This window comes from Eriocheir sinensis, chromosome 5, assembly GCF_024679095.1.
Source record: "Eriocheir sinensis breed Jianghai 21 chromosome 5, ASM2467909v1, whole genome shotgun sequence".
NCBI classification, from domain to species: Eukaryota; Metazoa; Arthropoda; class Malacostraca; order Decapoda; family Varunidae; genus Eriocheir; species Eriocheir sinensis.
Window position 1 is genome coordinate 3,965,523 of NC_066513.1, and position 12,523 is coordinate 3,978,045.

At 41.5% G+C, this 12,523-nt stretch overlaps 1 protein-coding gene across 1 annotated transcript in view; it reads right to left on the reverse strand.

Annotated features, from left to right (window-relative positions):
- LOC126983599 (bestrophin-2-like) overlaps positions 1-12,523 on the reverse strand; it is a 184,831-nt gene that overhangs the window by 171,044 nt on the left and 1,264 nt on the right. The window lies entirely within an intron of this gene.

Here is a 12,523-nt window from a genome sequence, read left to right on the forward strand (position 1 = left end):
ACACTATCAAAAACACTGACTAAATTTTGTGTCACTTTCATTTTCAGCATTGAGCACCGTGTCATCAGTAAACAGGACTGAATTCATCACCCACTTCCTTCCCTCAGCATACATTTTTACTCCAATTTCCCCAACTTTGCCCTTCATTTCTCTCATGACACCATCCATATAAATATTGAACAACCATGGTGACATGACACGCCCCTGCCTTAATCCCGCTTTTATCTCAATGTTCACTTGTTTCTCCAGTAATTTTGACACATGCAGATGCATCCTCATAGAAAGACTTTATTGCACTAAGCAGTTTTCCTCCCACACCATAAATCTTTAAAACATCCCACAATGCAAACCAATTGACTCTGTCATAAGCTTTTTATAAGTCCATGAAGGCAGCGTATAGTTTCTTTCCTTTTGCTATTATTTTTTCTACTACCATCCTGAAGGAAAATATCTGATTGATTCCATCAGTTCCTGCTGCTTTTCCATTTTTTTATCTTTTCATTGCTTGATTTACTTCTTCATATGTTACACTTCTTTCTTTATATACTCCTCCTCTACTCAAAACTGTTGCTGTTACAGCTGCTGGACGTCCATCCTCAAAATTCAATAAATTTTTGAAAAATTCTCTCCATCTCTCTTTCGCAGCTTCCCCGTCTTTCAACATCTTTCCATTCTCATCTAGTCCTGGCTCTGGGGGGGTGTCTGTGTACATTTCTCTTTTACAGCTAAACCATGCATTTTCCTCTTCCATATGATGAGGACATTCAAAAAAGGTTGGGTAGAACTTTCGCACCTGGTACGTTTTCTCTGCAGAGCTCAATATGCAATTATACCTCGGCTTAATTTGGCCGAAATGCTGGAATTCAGGTTTGGCTTAATAACCATCGAGGAAATAGTCTTAGAGTAAAAAATCCTTTTTATTTATCATGTTGAGATATAGCAGACACTTTTAAAACATGTTTCAATGGTACTGATATGATTTCTCGACCAAAATGATGCATTTTTGGCGATTTTCTGTACAAGAGAAATGTACGTGTGGAGGACATGAGACGTCTTCCAGAACTTTGCAAAGGGAAACTTTTCAATCAAAGAAAAGCCTGGGCGATTCACTGCCGTTGGGGGAGACCAGAAATTAGAGCAAAGTATCAACCTGTCAACCAAGTGCTGTGATGGTGTCATTGGGCATGCAAAGCAAAAGCAGTATGTGGCTCAATGGGATTTGATCTACCATGAGATGATGGCGGTGAAGAATCTTCATCGCCAATACGCAAATGTGATGGACAGAACACACGAGACTTACAGCCATCATGAATCATCGCAGTCCACAACTGACCACAAAGAGTCACAGCTTCAGAAGATGATGCAATTCATTGATGAGAAAGGATCTCCACTAGCAGCAACATCTTCCACAACTTTGCAAAACTACGTGACAAAGGAGGTCATGACCGACAACATTAGAAAGGACATGCTGAGTGCCTTAAAAAAGGGGGAAGAGAGGTACCTGGAATTTAGGAAAGAAAGGCTCGTCGAGAAAACTGCCCGAATCAGCAGCACCATTCACCGTGCAAATCTGAAGACAATGAAAACCATCCACAACAAGCAACAGAAGACTATCAGGTCAACAGTTAGGGAGATGAACATAGCAGAGAGAAACATTGAGATTGCTAGGGAACGTGGCCTCAAGACCGAAGACCTCCTGCAATATGATGTAGTGCCATCCCCAGTGCTGTTTGATAATGAAGGAATGATGACTAAGCCTGCAAAAAGTCTGCTGATCAAGGAGTTAGAGGCAAATCTCAAACCTGAAGATTACAACTACAATCACAGAAACAATTCAGCTTTCGTATTGGATGTGATGGCCAACGTTCGGAAGGTGAACCTCAGCAAACTTTCAACAGTTCAAGACCTACTTGCCACTTTCATTTCAACATCTGAAGGGTACCGCAGGTTTGGACGCTGTGATTTCGTCTTTGACATGTATCCAGACAAGACCTCTGTCAAGGACAGTGAGAGGAAGAGGCGAGCTGAAAAGGTGCCCATAGAATACACCTCGATCGATCCTTCATCCCAGCTACCGAAACACATGGATTCCTTTTGGCCTTCCAACAGCAACAAAGATCTGCTCGAAAAACTAATCTACAAGTACATCTGCTCAAGTGTTTCCCCCATGGCAGAATACCCAACTGTGCTCGGTCAGGTGACTGGACAGGAGGAAGAATGGCAATGCCGCAGTATCTACAAAGGTGTAGAAAAGACCCTGCCACATTTGCAATCAAATTTTGAAGAGGCGGACCTGCGCATCCCTCTGCATGTCTTGGACTGCACTGAAAATGAACATAGGGTGTGTGTGGTCATTACCAGTGACACGGATGTGATTGTTGCTCTGCTGTACCATATGCCAGTGTTTCTGGGGAAAGGCCTGGAAGAGTTGTGGGTACGTGCTGGAGTTGGAGAAACCACTCGATATGTGCCTCTTCATACCATGTATACAAAACTTGGACATGACCTCTGCAGAGTCCTACCAGCTGTACACAGCCTTACTGGGTGCGACATCACCAGCAAAGTCGGCACAAAGAAGGCTGCCTTAATGTATTGTATAGTGCTATACTGCATGTTCTGCATCTTTTTAGCTGATAAAAAACACAAAACAAGCCAAAATAATAAAACAAAATAAAAAAAAAAACCGCTGTGCTGCTGTACGAGAGTTAACGGCAGGCGGCGCGCGACGCTGTTGATTTGGGCGGCGAGGCGATGACGAATTATGGCATACAATACTTATTTTGACACTACCATAAGGTGATAACTGTCTCGTACATATGTTAATTTCTTGTACTTTGCCAGACAATTCCTATATATAGCTAATAAAGAAAAAAAGAGAGAGAGAGAGAGAGAGAGAGAGAGAGAGATCATATATATATATATATATATATATATATATATATATATATATATATATCTATATATATATATAGATGAATAATAGGAGGAGGAGGAAGAACAGGAAGAGGAGGAAGATGAAGAAGAAGAGGAAGAAGGAAGGAAGAGGAAGAAGAGGAAGAGGCAGAAGAAAAGGAAGAGGAAGAAAGGTTAAAGGCCAACCCAGAAAGATTGCTAAGGCATTTTGGGAAGTTGCCGACCCTGTCACAACCTACCATCAGAGATGCAGAACAGTATTTGGTCAAAGTGTTCAGACCAGTAAGTAAGGCCAAGAATTTCTCTGCCATGCGGGAAGAGGTTTTCCATCACACTAAAGGGACTTCACATCACAATCTGCCCCCCACCAGCCAAGGACTCCTTCCACATATCAAACGTAGCTACTACAATGCCTATAGCATTATCCATGCCTTGGAAATGGGTAATGAACACACAATCTCACTGATGGCAGAAGATTTTGGGTACAAGTGTGAAAAGGACCATTTAGTGCCTGAAACCTCGTGGAAGAGCCTGGAGCCCCATTGGACAGTTGTATGCTCCTGTACAGCATGTGCCAGGGCCACATGCCTTTGTAGAGCTGCTGAGACCAGATGTGTTAATTTCTGTCATTGCAAAACAGCGTTACCACTTTCATGTAAAAATCCATTCTAAAAGGAATACAGAGATACCATGTCAAAATCCACCTGATTGTGGCTTGTGCTAGGGATCCTCCGTCAAATGATGTCTCCGTCGTGACATTCAAACAGACAGTGAATCATAGAAATCAAAGAATGGTAATGTTAATGATGAGAGGACCCCATAAGGATGTTTTTCACCAAGTTTGGCTTCTCTACATTTGATGTTAGTGACTCAGGAAGCTTGCAAACCTTTCGTGACTTTCAAACTGAAAGTGAATTTTCATCAGAAAATCGCCAAAAATGCATCATTTTGGTCGAAAAATCATGTCAGTGCCATTGAAACATGTTATAAAAGTGTCTGCTATATCTCAACATGATAAATAAAAAGGATTTTTTACTCTAAGACTATTTCCTCGATGGTTATTAAGCCAAACCTGAATTCCAGCATTTCGGCCAAATTAAGCCGAGGTATAATTGCATACTGAGCTCTGCAGAGAAAACGTACCAGGTGCGAAAGTTCTACCCAACCTTTTTTGAAAGTCCTCATCATATGAAAGAGGAAAATGCATGGTTTAGCTGTAAAAGAGAAATGTATACAGACACCCCCCCAGAGCCTATACTAATCCATAACTTCATTAATTTTCCTTGGGGAGATATTATTGGGGTGATGCATTTCTTTCGTTTTTTACTTCTTTCCAATATGATTTCCTGTTCCCTTTATATTTTTCACTTCGTCTTTTTCCAAAGTCTTCATCAACTCTCTTCTTACTTTCTTTTATTGCTTGTTTTAATTTCATTTTGCATTCTCTATATTTCTTTTTCCTTTCCCTTTTTACTTGTTCAGACATATTTCTTTCTTGAGTTTTCTTAAAAAGTTCCCTTTTCTCTTTTACTATCCTCCTTATCTCTTCTGTCCACCATGAATTTCCTTTTCTTTTTCCTCTCTCACCACTTTCATCCCTAACACTTTTTTTTGTTGTAGTTAACACTACTTCTTTAAATGTTCTAAAAACTTTTTCAATATCTGCACTATCTTTCACACTTTCCCATTTTTCACTTAAGGCCTCTGCCAATTCACGTTATACTCATCTTTTATTTCCTTTTCCTGTAACTTTTCTATCTTCAGTATTTCCTTTTTTACTTCACCTTTCTTTTCAAACACCCACTTTTGCAAGATGGTCAGAGCCATCGAACATCCCGCTTACTACCTTCGCGTCACAAATATCCTTTCTCAGTCTTCCATCTACTGCCACATACTCAAACAGTCCTTTCTGCTCATAATCATTCCCCCTCCTCCATGTGTATATGTGGATATGGGCAAAAGTAATAAAGCCCCACACATCAGAAGTTGTATTGCTTTGCCTAGGTTATGCAGATGATGTAGTATTAGTGGAAGGATTTTGCCTGATCCTAAATGACTCTGGTATGAAATGGAAACTTATCTTTAAACAAAATAATGGAAATTCACACCAGCAGTAGGACAGCGGGTGCTGGGAAACAATATCTTAAGAGGTAATAGAAACACATGGTTATTTAGCATTTGAGATAAGCAAGGAGGTCATAGGAGAGAGCACAAAGAAAAGTAAATGAAGCCAAGGTAAGGAAAATGACGGGTGTTAACATCAGTGATAGAGGAGGGAAATTAGCCAGTATGAATATGGAAGTTGCCTTTGGATGGGGAAGGTAGTAACCCCACAGCTATCTTGTATGGGTCAGCAGGACTAACACTGAAGATGTCGGGAGATCAGAAGTCATTCAAAACCAGTTGGCATGATAGTGTTCACATGCTCTCAGGGGAAATGGGGTGGAGCTTCTGAGAAAGGTTAACCAAGGGGAAGCTGAGTTTCAAAGAGAGGAAATGAGTGAACACCGGTGGGCCAAATTAATATAACACTGGAAATTCAAGACAATCCCCTGTGGTGAAAGGAAATATACAGAGAGGGAAAGCATATGATGACACTGGAGCAGAGTGAAACAATGTGAATGGGAGACCTGTCAAAGATAGTTGAGAAAAGTGGCCTCAGTGAATGGAGAAGTACCTATACCTATCTATAGTACACCAGATAGGTGTAGAAGCTCGGGAAACATTAGAACATTTTATAATAGTAGCCTACTAGTGATTGTGTGCCTTGACCCACTGAGGTAAAGATATGCCAGAGTAACCTGACTGAAAGTTGATATATATCAAAATAAATAAACAAGAAAGTCACTGAACACATGAGTGAAATTACGGTAGCCATCTCACGTGAGGCTAATGCATTATGTGTTGTATGTTAGTCTCTGAATACAGTACAGTGACAAACAGCTTGAATACTGAAGAAACTTCAAACTATTGAAGAGTGTGAATTAACGCATCTTAGCACATTGCATTTTGGCAGTAGAGGGGTCAGGTTAGGTTGGCTATAGGCTAGGTATAGTTAGGTTTGGTCAGATTTAGTTTGTTTTTGATTTGTTTACTTTTATTATTTGGTAATTCCGTGTGATACGCTTCGCGCTACGCCTTTGATGTCACCGGCGGCTTAGGAGACGACGTCAAGGCAGTAATATACATATTTTACCAAAATACATAATATACTGTGAATTAATTATGTAATTTCAAATGTGAAAAAAAAGACATGACCGAAACAAATAAAACAATACTACAGCTAGCATGGGTATTAGTATCATTTTACAGCATCCAGGGATTCCTGGGAGGTATTTTACAGGAAGGATAGCTACCGTTCATTAATAGCATCTTCCATTTAGCATAACCCGTTTCTGGGTCGTGATCTGGCGTGTTCCATTTAGCGGAACCGATCAGCTTACGCCACAGCCTGCACCCATTTTAGAGGATCTGGGTGACCCGGAGGGACCCCACTGCCGAGCAGGGTAACAGGGTTAGCCAGATCACTTTCGACCCAAGACCCAGGCCAGGACCAAGACTATCGCCTCCGCCGCCATTTGCATGCCTTATTTCCCGTATTTGGGTATTTTTTGCTACAACCACTGCATCCAGGTGGTTCCTGGTGATCCGAAATTGTAGGTACTCTATGCCAGTTACATATTTACCCATAGATATGTGCCGAAAACCATGAATAATAAGTTAAAAGTGGTGCAGTGGGCGGGGCGTTGAAATTTTCATTTCGGGCCTAGCAAGAGGCCTGTAGTGGCTTTAAACGAAAACAGTTGGATGAATAGATGTGTGGAGAGTCATATATGTATGGCGGGGCAAGGGTTTTGTGGCCGGGCGAGGGAGGGGAGTGAAACGCGACGGCTGTGTTTTATATAGAATAGCACCCACCCGGGTGTCAAATTGGCGCTGTGTCCAGGGGTAATGGGCTCCCTCCCACCACAGGCTCAAGGGCCAATGCGACGGAGATGAGCACCGAGGCCACGCGCTGCTATAGCATATGCCCCCAACTTTACTTTTACCTTACAGTGACTGACGTGTTTATTGCCGATACATGTTGACTTATTATTTATCATTACCTACCCAGTTAATTTTCATCATCATTGGTAACCCCCATTTATGCATAATGTAAAGATGAATCGTTTGTTTCAGTGACTTTGTGTTATTTGGGTCACTGATATCACAAAAAATACCAGTTAGGTTAGATTATCAATGAGTGAAGCAGTAACAATTCAATATTATATTTAAATGGTAATCAATCGGGCAAAACTTAAGAATAACCACTCCAAACCAATATTCGTATTAATTTAGCATGTGAAAGAATTATTATTATAATGCATTTTCGTATACGTTTTGCCTTGGGGAGGGGCCAGGGGGGCAAGCCTCTTTAATTATAGAGTTAGGTGGCTCGGATTTTATAAGTCCATTGTTATTGTTTCACAACCGCCTCTATACACAGACTGAGCCTCATACCTGCCTTGCAGTGCACCCTACAAACTAGTTCCTAAGTCAGTGCGCGCAGGTCGTAAAGTTCGGTTGGAGTAGTTTAAATATATTTGACATGTAGCGTGGCCCGTCAAAACTTACGCGCCGCGGGACGGATTGGGAGGGCGGCGGTGGGGGGAGGGGGGAGGGGGGCAGTATGCCCACCATCTGATGAGATGCCTGACACTTGTCAACAGATTGAATGCTAGGTCATATTGGAATAGACTACAAGAGTATGCGTTAGGGACTTTCCTTACTTTCGAGACTTGGGAATTTTTCCTGATTTAGGGATTTCCAGGGAAATTTTGGAAGGCCATTTTTCAGTGATATGGGCTCCCCCCCCCAATACCCCGGTTCCCCACAGGTCCCCAGGTTTGTCTTGGGGGGTAGGGGGGGCTGGGGTGGTGGAGGGGGTGGAGTGGTAATTCTTGAGATTTACCGTGGCTCTCCCGTCACGCTGGTCGCGGGTTCAAGATAAGTACAAGATAGCTAATAATGCGGCTATAGGTCCAAATAGGTTAAGTTTCCTAAATGACAAGTTTTGTTTGAAATTATATTCCATCATATTTTTGTTGCCGAGGTATAATTTGAAGGCATGAATAGTATTTCAATTGTTGTAGAAAGATCCAATTTGGATTATCAATATACAGTCATCTATCAAAGGTGGCATATGCTGGGGGGGGTGTCGCCTCACCCACCCTACAACGCCAAGTCCGAGGGTCCCTCTGGACAAGTCTCCATGCAGGGCCCCCTTTCATTCTGAGTACCTCCTGGCAGGATTTATCAACTTGCTCAAGTCGTAAACTCTGTAGGTGTCATTATTAGTTTCTTCTGATCTTAGAGTGAGTCAAAACTGTAAAGTTAACATGTACCCAGTTATGATAATCATTATTAATAGTTTCATGTATTTTTTAATTTCGTGTCAACGTGTTCCATCAATGTCCCCAATCACACCTGGGAACCCAGCAATGTCTTGAAATTCAGTTTCTTGATTAATCTGTGTAATAAGAAAAAAAAAAAAATTTGTACCTGTTGTTAATTGTGCTCAATGTTTTTATTAGTTAAATGAATGCATTTGTACAGTTGTTTTGCTTTATTTTCTTATGCCGGAGGATAGAATTGATCTTGATTTTCATGATCCTATTTGTGCTGAGTGAATGAGAGTTATAGTTCAGCAGTGTTATCATTAGGTAAGGTTGGAGGCATTTGATAAGCTGTGTGTTGTCTTGATCTTGACAAGTAATGCACAGGGCACCAGTACAGGTGCATAACACGGATATTTGTGTTGGCTGCTGGGGGAACTGGGGTGCCGAGTGTGTAGGGAAGGGAAATGAATAGGTGTACTACTAGTTAGTCTTGGTGTGTTGTGACAAGTGAGTGTGTATTTGTTTTCTGAATGAGTCTATTGTACCACAGTCTAAAGTCTGTAGGGGGAGGCTGTTCCAGTCACGTGTGGTGCGTGGAAAGTATGAGTCTGTACATGTGTCAGTGTTAGCGTGATATGTTTGGTATTTTTGGCTGAGTGTGTTACAAGTACGCTGACTGTTTGCGTCCTTTAAGTATGTGTGTGGGTCAATGTCAATGTAAGTGTATGTGATCTTGTACAGAATTTTAAGTGTGTGCTTGTCTGCACATGTGTAGAGGTTACATATTAATCTGTTGTTTGATCTGTGTTATGATGCCTGGTGTTCAAGTTCATTGTTTATAATGAACTGAGCCACCTTGGTGTTGATTAGTGCTAACTTATAAATGTTTGTGTGTGTGTGTGTAAGGATCCCACACCGTGGAGCAACATGCTAGTGTTGGTCTCACAAGTGTGTTGTTCATCAGCGCTTATTTGTCTCTGGCCCTTAAGCCTGCGTCAAGTGAGAACCTATTACTCTGGGACACAGGCAAGTATCTAATGTCTAAGTTAAAAGTGTTTGGTTTCCCAGAAAACCCATTTATCCATCAGCCTGATAGGGTATCAGGACACCTCTCCTCCCGAAATTGATCTTTCTTTCGGCCACCTCTTTTAATTATTTTTTGGGAGCAGCGAATAGTGGGCTTTTTTATTATTGTTTTCTTTTTTTGTGCCCTTGAGCTGCCTTCTTTGTTGTAAAAAAGGGAAGATGAACAGGTGGTGTGCCATCTGCTTTGGCTGGGCCGATGAATTTTAGAGTAAAAGAGTCGACATTAAGATGGTACAGGAAGACACAGAAGCTAGAGGGAGTAGACTGGCATGTAGGAGACTGGGGGAGCAAGCTGATGTTTAAAGCAAGAACGAGAACCCCGCAGCTAAATGGCAGGAATAGGGAAGGGGGAAACCAGAACTGTAGCTGTAGGACAGGGGAGAAAGAATCGGTGGAACACCTAATAGTAGAATGCAGCAACTATGAGAGGCAGAGAGGGGAGTTATTAGAAGCACCAGGGAGGAGTGGGCTAAGAGGCTGGAGGAGGACAACGGGGCCATCGCACGGTACGTGTTGGATGGAGATGCAGTGCTGGGAAAAAGGGCACAAATGGTTGAATAAGTGCACGGATAAGCAATGTCAGTAAGTTATTTCAGCAACAAACTGAAAAGTAAAGTGTGATAGTATATTGCAGTGAAGAAAAATTAAGCTACACAGCACAATTGAAAGGAAAAGTGTGTGAATAAACAGGAGAGAAGCCCGAGAGGAGGAGGACAGGTCAAAAGAAGAAGAGGAAGAATGTTTGTTTACATATCCGCCTAAATGCGTTCCATTTACGGCGCGAAAACCCTGACATGGGTCTGGGTTTATCCCCGAACCTGGTTCCGGGTTTTGTGTCAAATGGAAGATGCTATAAGTAGGATCAATGAGGTTAGGTGACGTTTATGCTTTTTTTGTTAGGTTAAAATAAGGCAACATCCTGAATGATAGTTAGTTTGGTAAAAAAACTTACGTCCAAAATCATAATGTTAGGTTAAAAAATAGTCAGTAACACAAATTAGAAATTTATCTGAGTTAGGAGAGGTGAACTTATATTAAGTTGGGTTTGTCGGAGCAAGGTTTCTAAACAAGTTGATTTAGGATTAAGGGAAAAAAGTCATAAGTGATGTAACTAATAGTGTGCAAGCTTGAGTACTAGAGCAAGTTCGTTTTAAGAGCTACCGTACGTCAAATTGATTTGGTTTGGTTACTAAAAATAACCAAAGGAAGGTAATTTTATTAAGACACTTCTGACATTTAAGTTAACATAAGAACATAGGGAAACTGCAAGAGGCCGGGTGGCCTACACAGGGCAGCTCCAGAATCCCCCCCACTACTCACGATGGGTGAGGTGTAGTTACAGGGGTTACAGGTAGAGGCTTGATCCTCGTTATACCGGCGGTACTAGGCACGCACCAGTACCCTGTCACCTTACTGCACCCACACCTCACTGCCACCTGTCGTCCTCGTCCATGTAGCTATCCAGTCTACTCTTAAAACAAGCTATCGTCCCTGCACTAACTATGTGATTGCTGAGTCTATTCTATTCCCCCACCACCCTATTACTAAACCAATGCTTGCCTATATCTCTCCTAAATCTATACTTTTCTAATTTAAATCTATTACTGCGAGTTCTATCCTGCTGGCTAATTCTCAGTACTTTACTTATATCGCCTTTGTTGTAACCCTTGACCCATTTGAATACTTCTATCAGATCTCCCCGCACTCTTCGTCTCTCTAGTGAATGTAAGTTTAGATGTTTCAGCCTATTTTGATATGGGAGGTTCCTCAGCCCCTGAATCATCTTGGTCTGAACTGATTCTAGCAAGCTGATGTCCATTCTGTAGTGTGGGCACCAAAACTGGACAGCATAATCTAAGTGTGGCCTAACTAATGCTAAATAGAGTCTGAGGATGACCTCTGCACTCCTGTTGGTTACCGTCCTGTTAATAAAGCCTAATACCCTGTTAGCCCTGTTCCTCGCACTAATACATTGCTTCCTTAGTTTTAGGTCAGAGTTCACTAACACTCCCAAATCCCTTTCACACTCAGACCTGCCTATCACTGTGGAGTCTAAACTATACCCGTGTAATGGGTTGCGTGTTCCTACACTAAGTACGCTACACTTGGTGATGTTAAAATTCACCTGCCATTTCTCTGACCAACCTGACAGTTTGTTGAGATCCTCCTGCAGTGCTCTAGCATCCTCCCCTGTCCTAATAGTACGTCCTATTTTGGTGTCATCTGCAAATTTACCTATGTCACTAGTTATCCCATTGTCTATATCATTGATGTAGATAATGAATAAAAGCGAACCTAAAACTGAACCTTGAGGATCCCCACTGGTAACATTACCCCATTCGGATTTTTTACCGTTAATGGTAACCCTCTGTTTCCTGTCGCTAATCCACGCCTTAATCCAATCAAATACCCTCCCTCTTATCCCATGAGCCCTGACTTTATGTAACAGTCTCTGGTGAGGTACCTTATTGAAGGCCTTACTAAAATCAAGATAGACCACATCATAGCTCTCATATCATTGTCAGCTGCCTCGTATACTCTATTGTAAAAGGATATAAGATTAGTGATCGGCACGACTTTCCTTTAGTAAACCCATGCTGTGAGTCGTGAATTAAATTATGTCTGTCAATATGGTCCCTAATACTATCAGCTATATTATTGACTCAATCACTTTACCTATAACTGACGTCAAACTAATCAGCCTATAGTTCTCCATAGAAGATTTGTCTCCCTTCTTAAATATTGGAATAACGTGTGCCTGCCTCCATGAAACAGGCACCACCCCTGTGTCTAGTGACTTCCTAAATACTTCTGTTAACTGCCCACTTATTTCAGTTTCACATTCTTTTATTACCCTGGGGAAAAGTTCATCTGGCCCTGGCGCCTTAGTGACTTTAAAGTCTATCTATTTGTCTAATCACGAGCTCCCGACTTATGTCAACTTTTCTAAATAATAGTTGATTTGGTTAAAACTGGCTATCTTAAATAACAGATTAAGTTGAAATAACGGTAAAGATTCGTATTAGGTCCGTGCCAGTATCTCATAATCTACTTTATGAAACATCACTATCTCTTCATATATATTTTCTACAAACCTTCAACAGTCATGGAAACGCTTTGAAAATCCAATTCAAGGACTTTTTTTT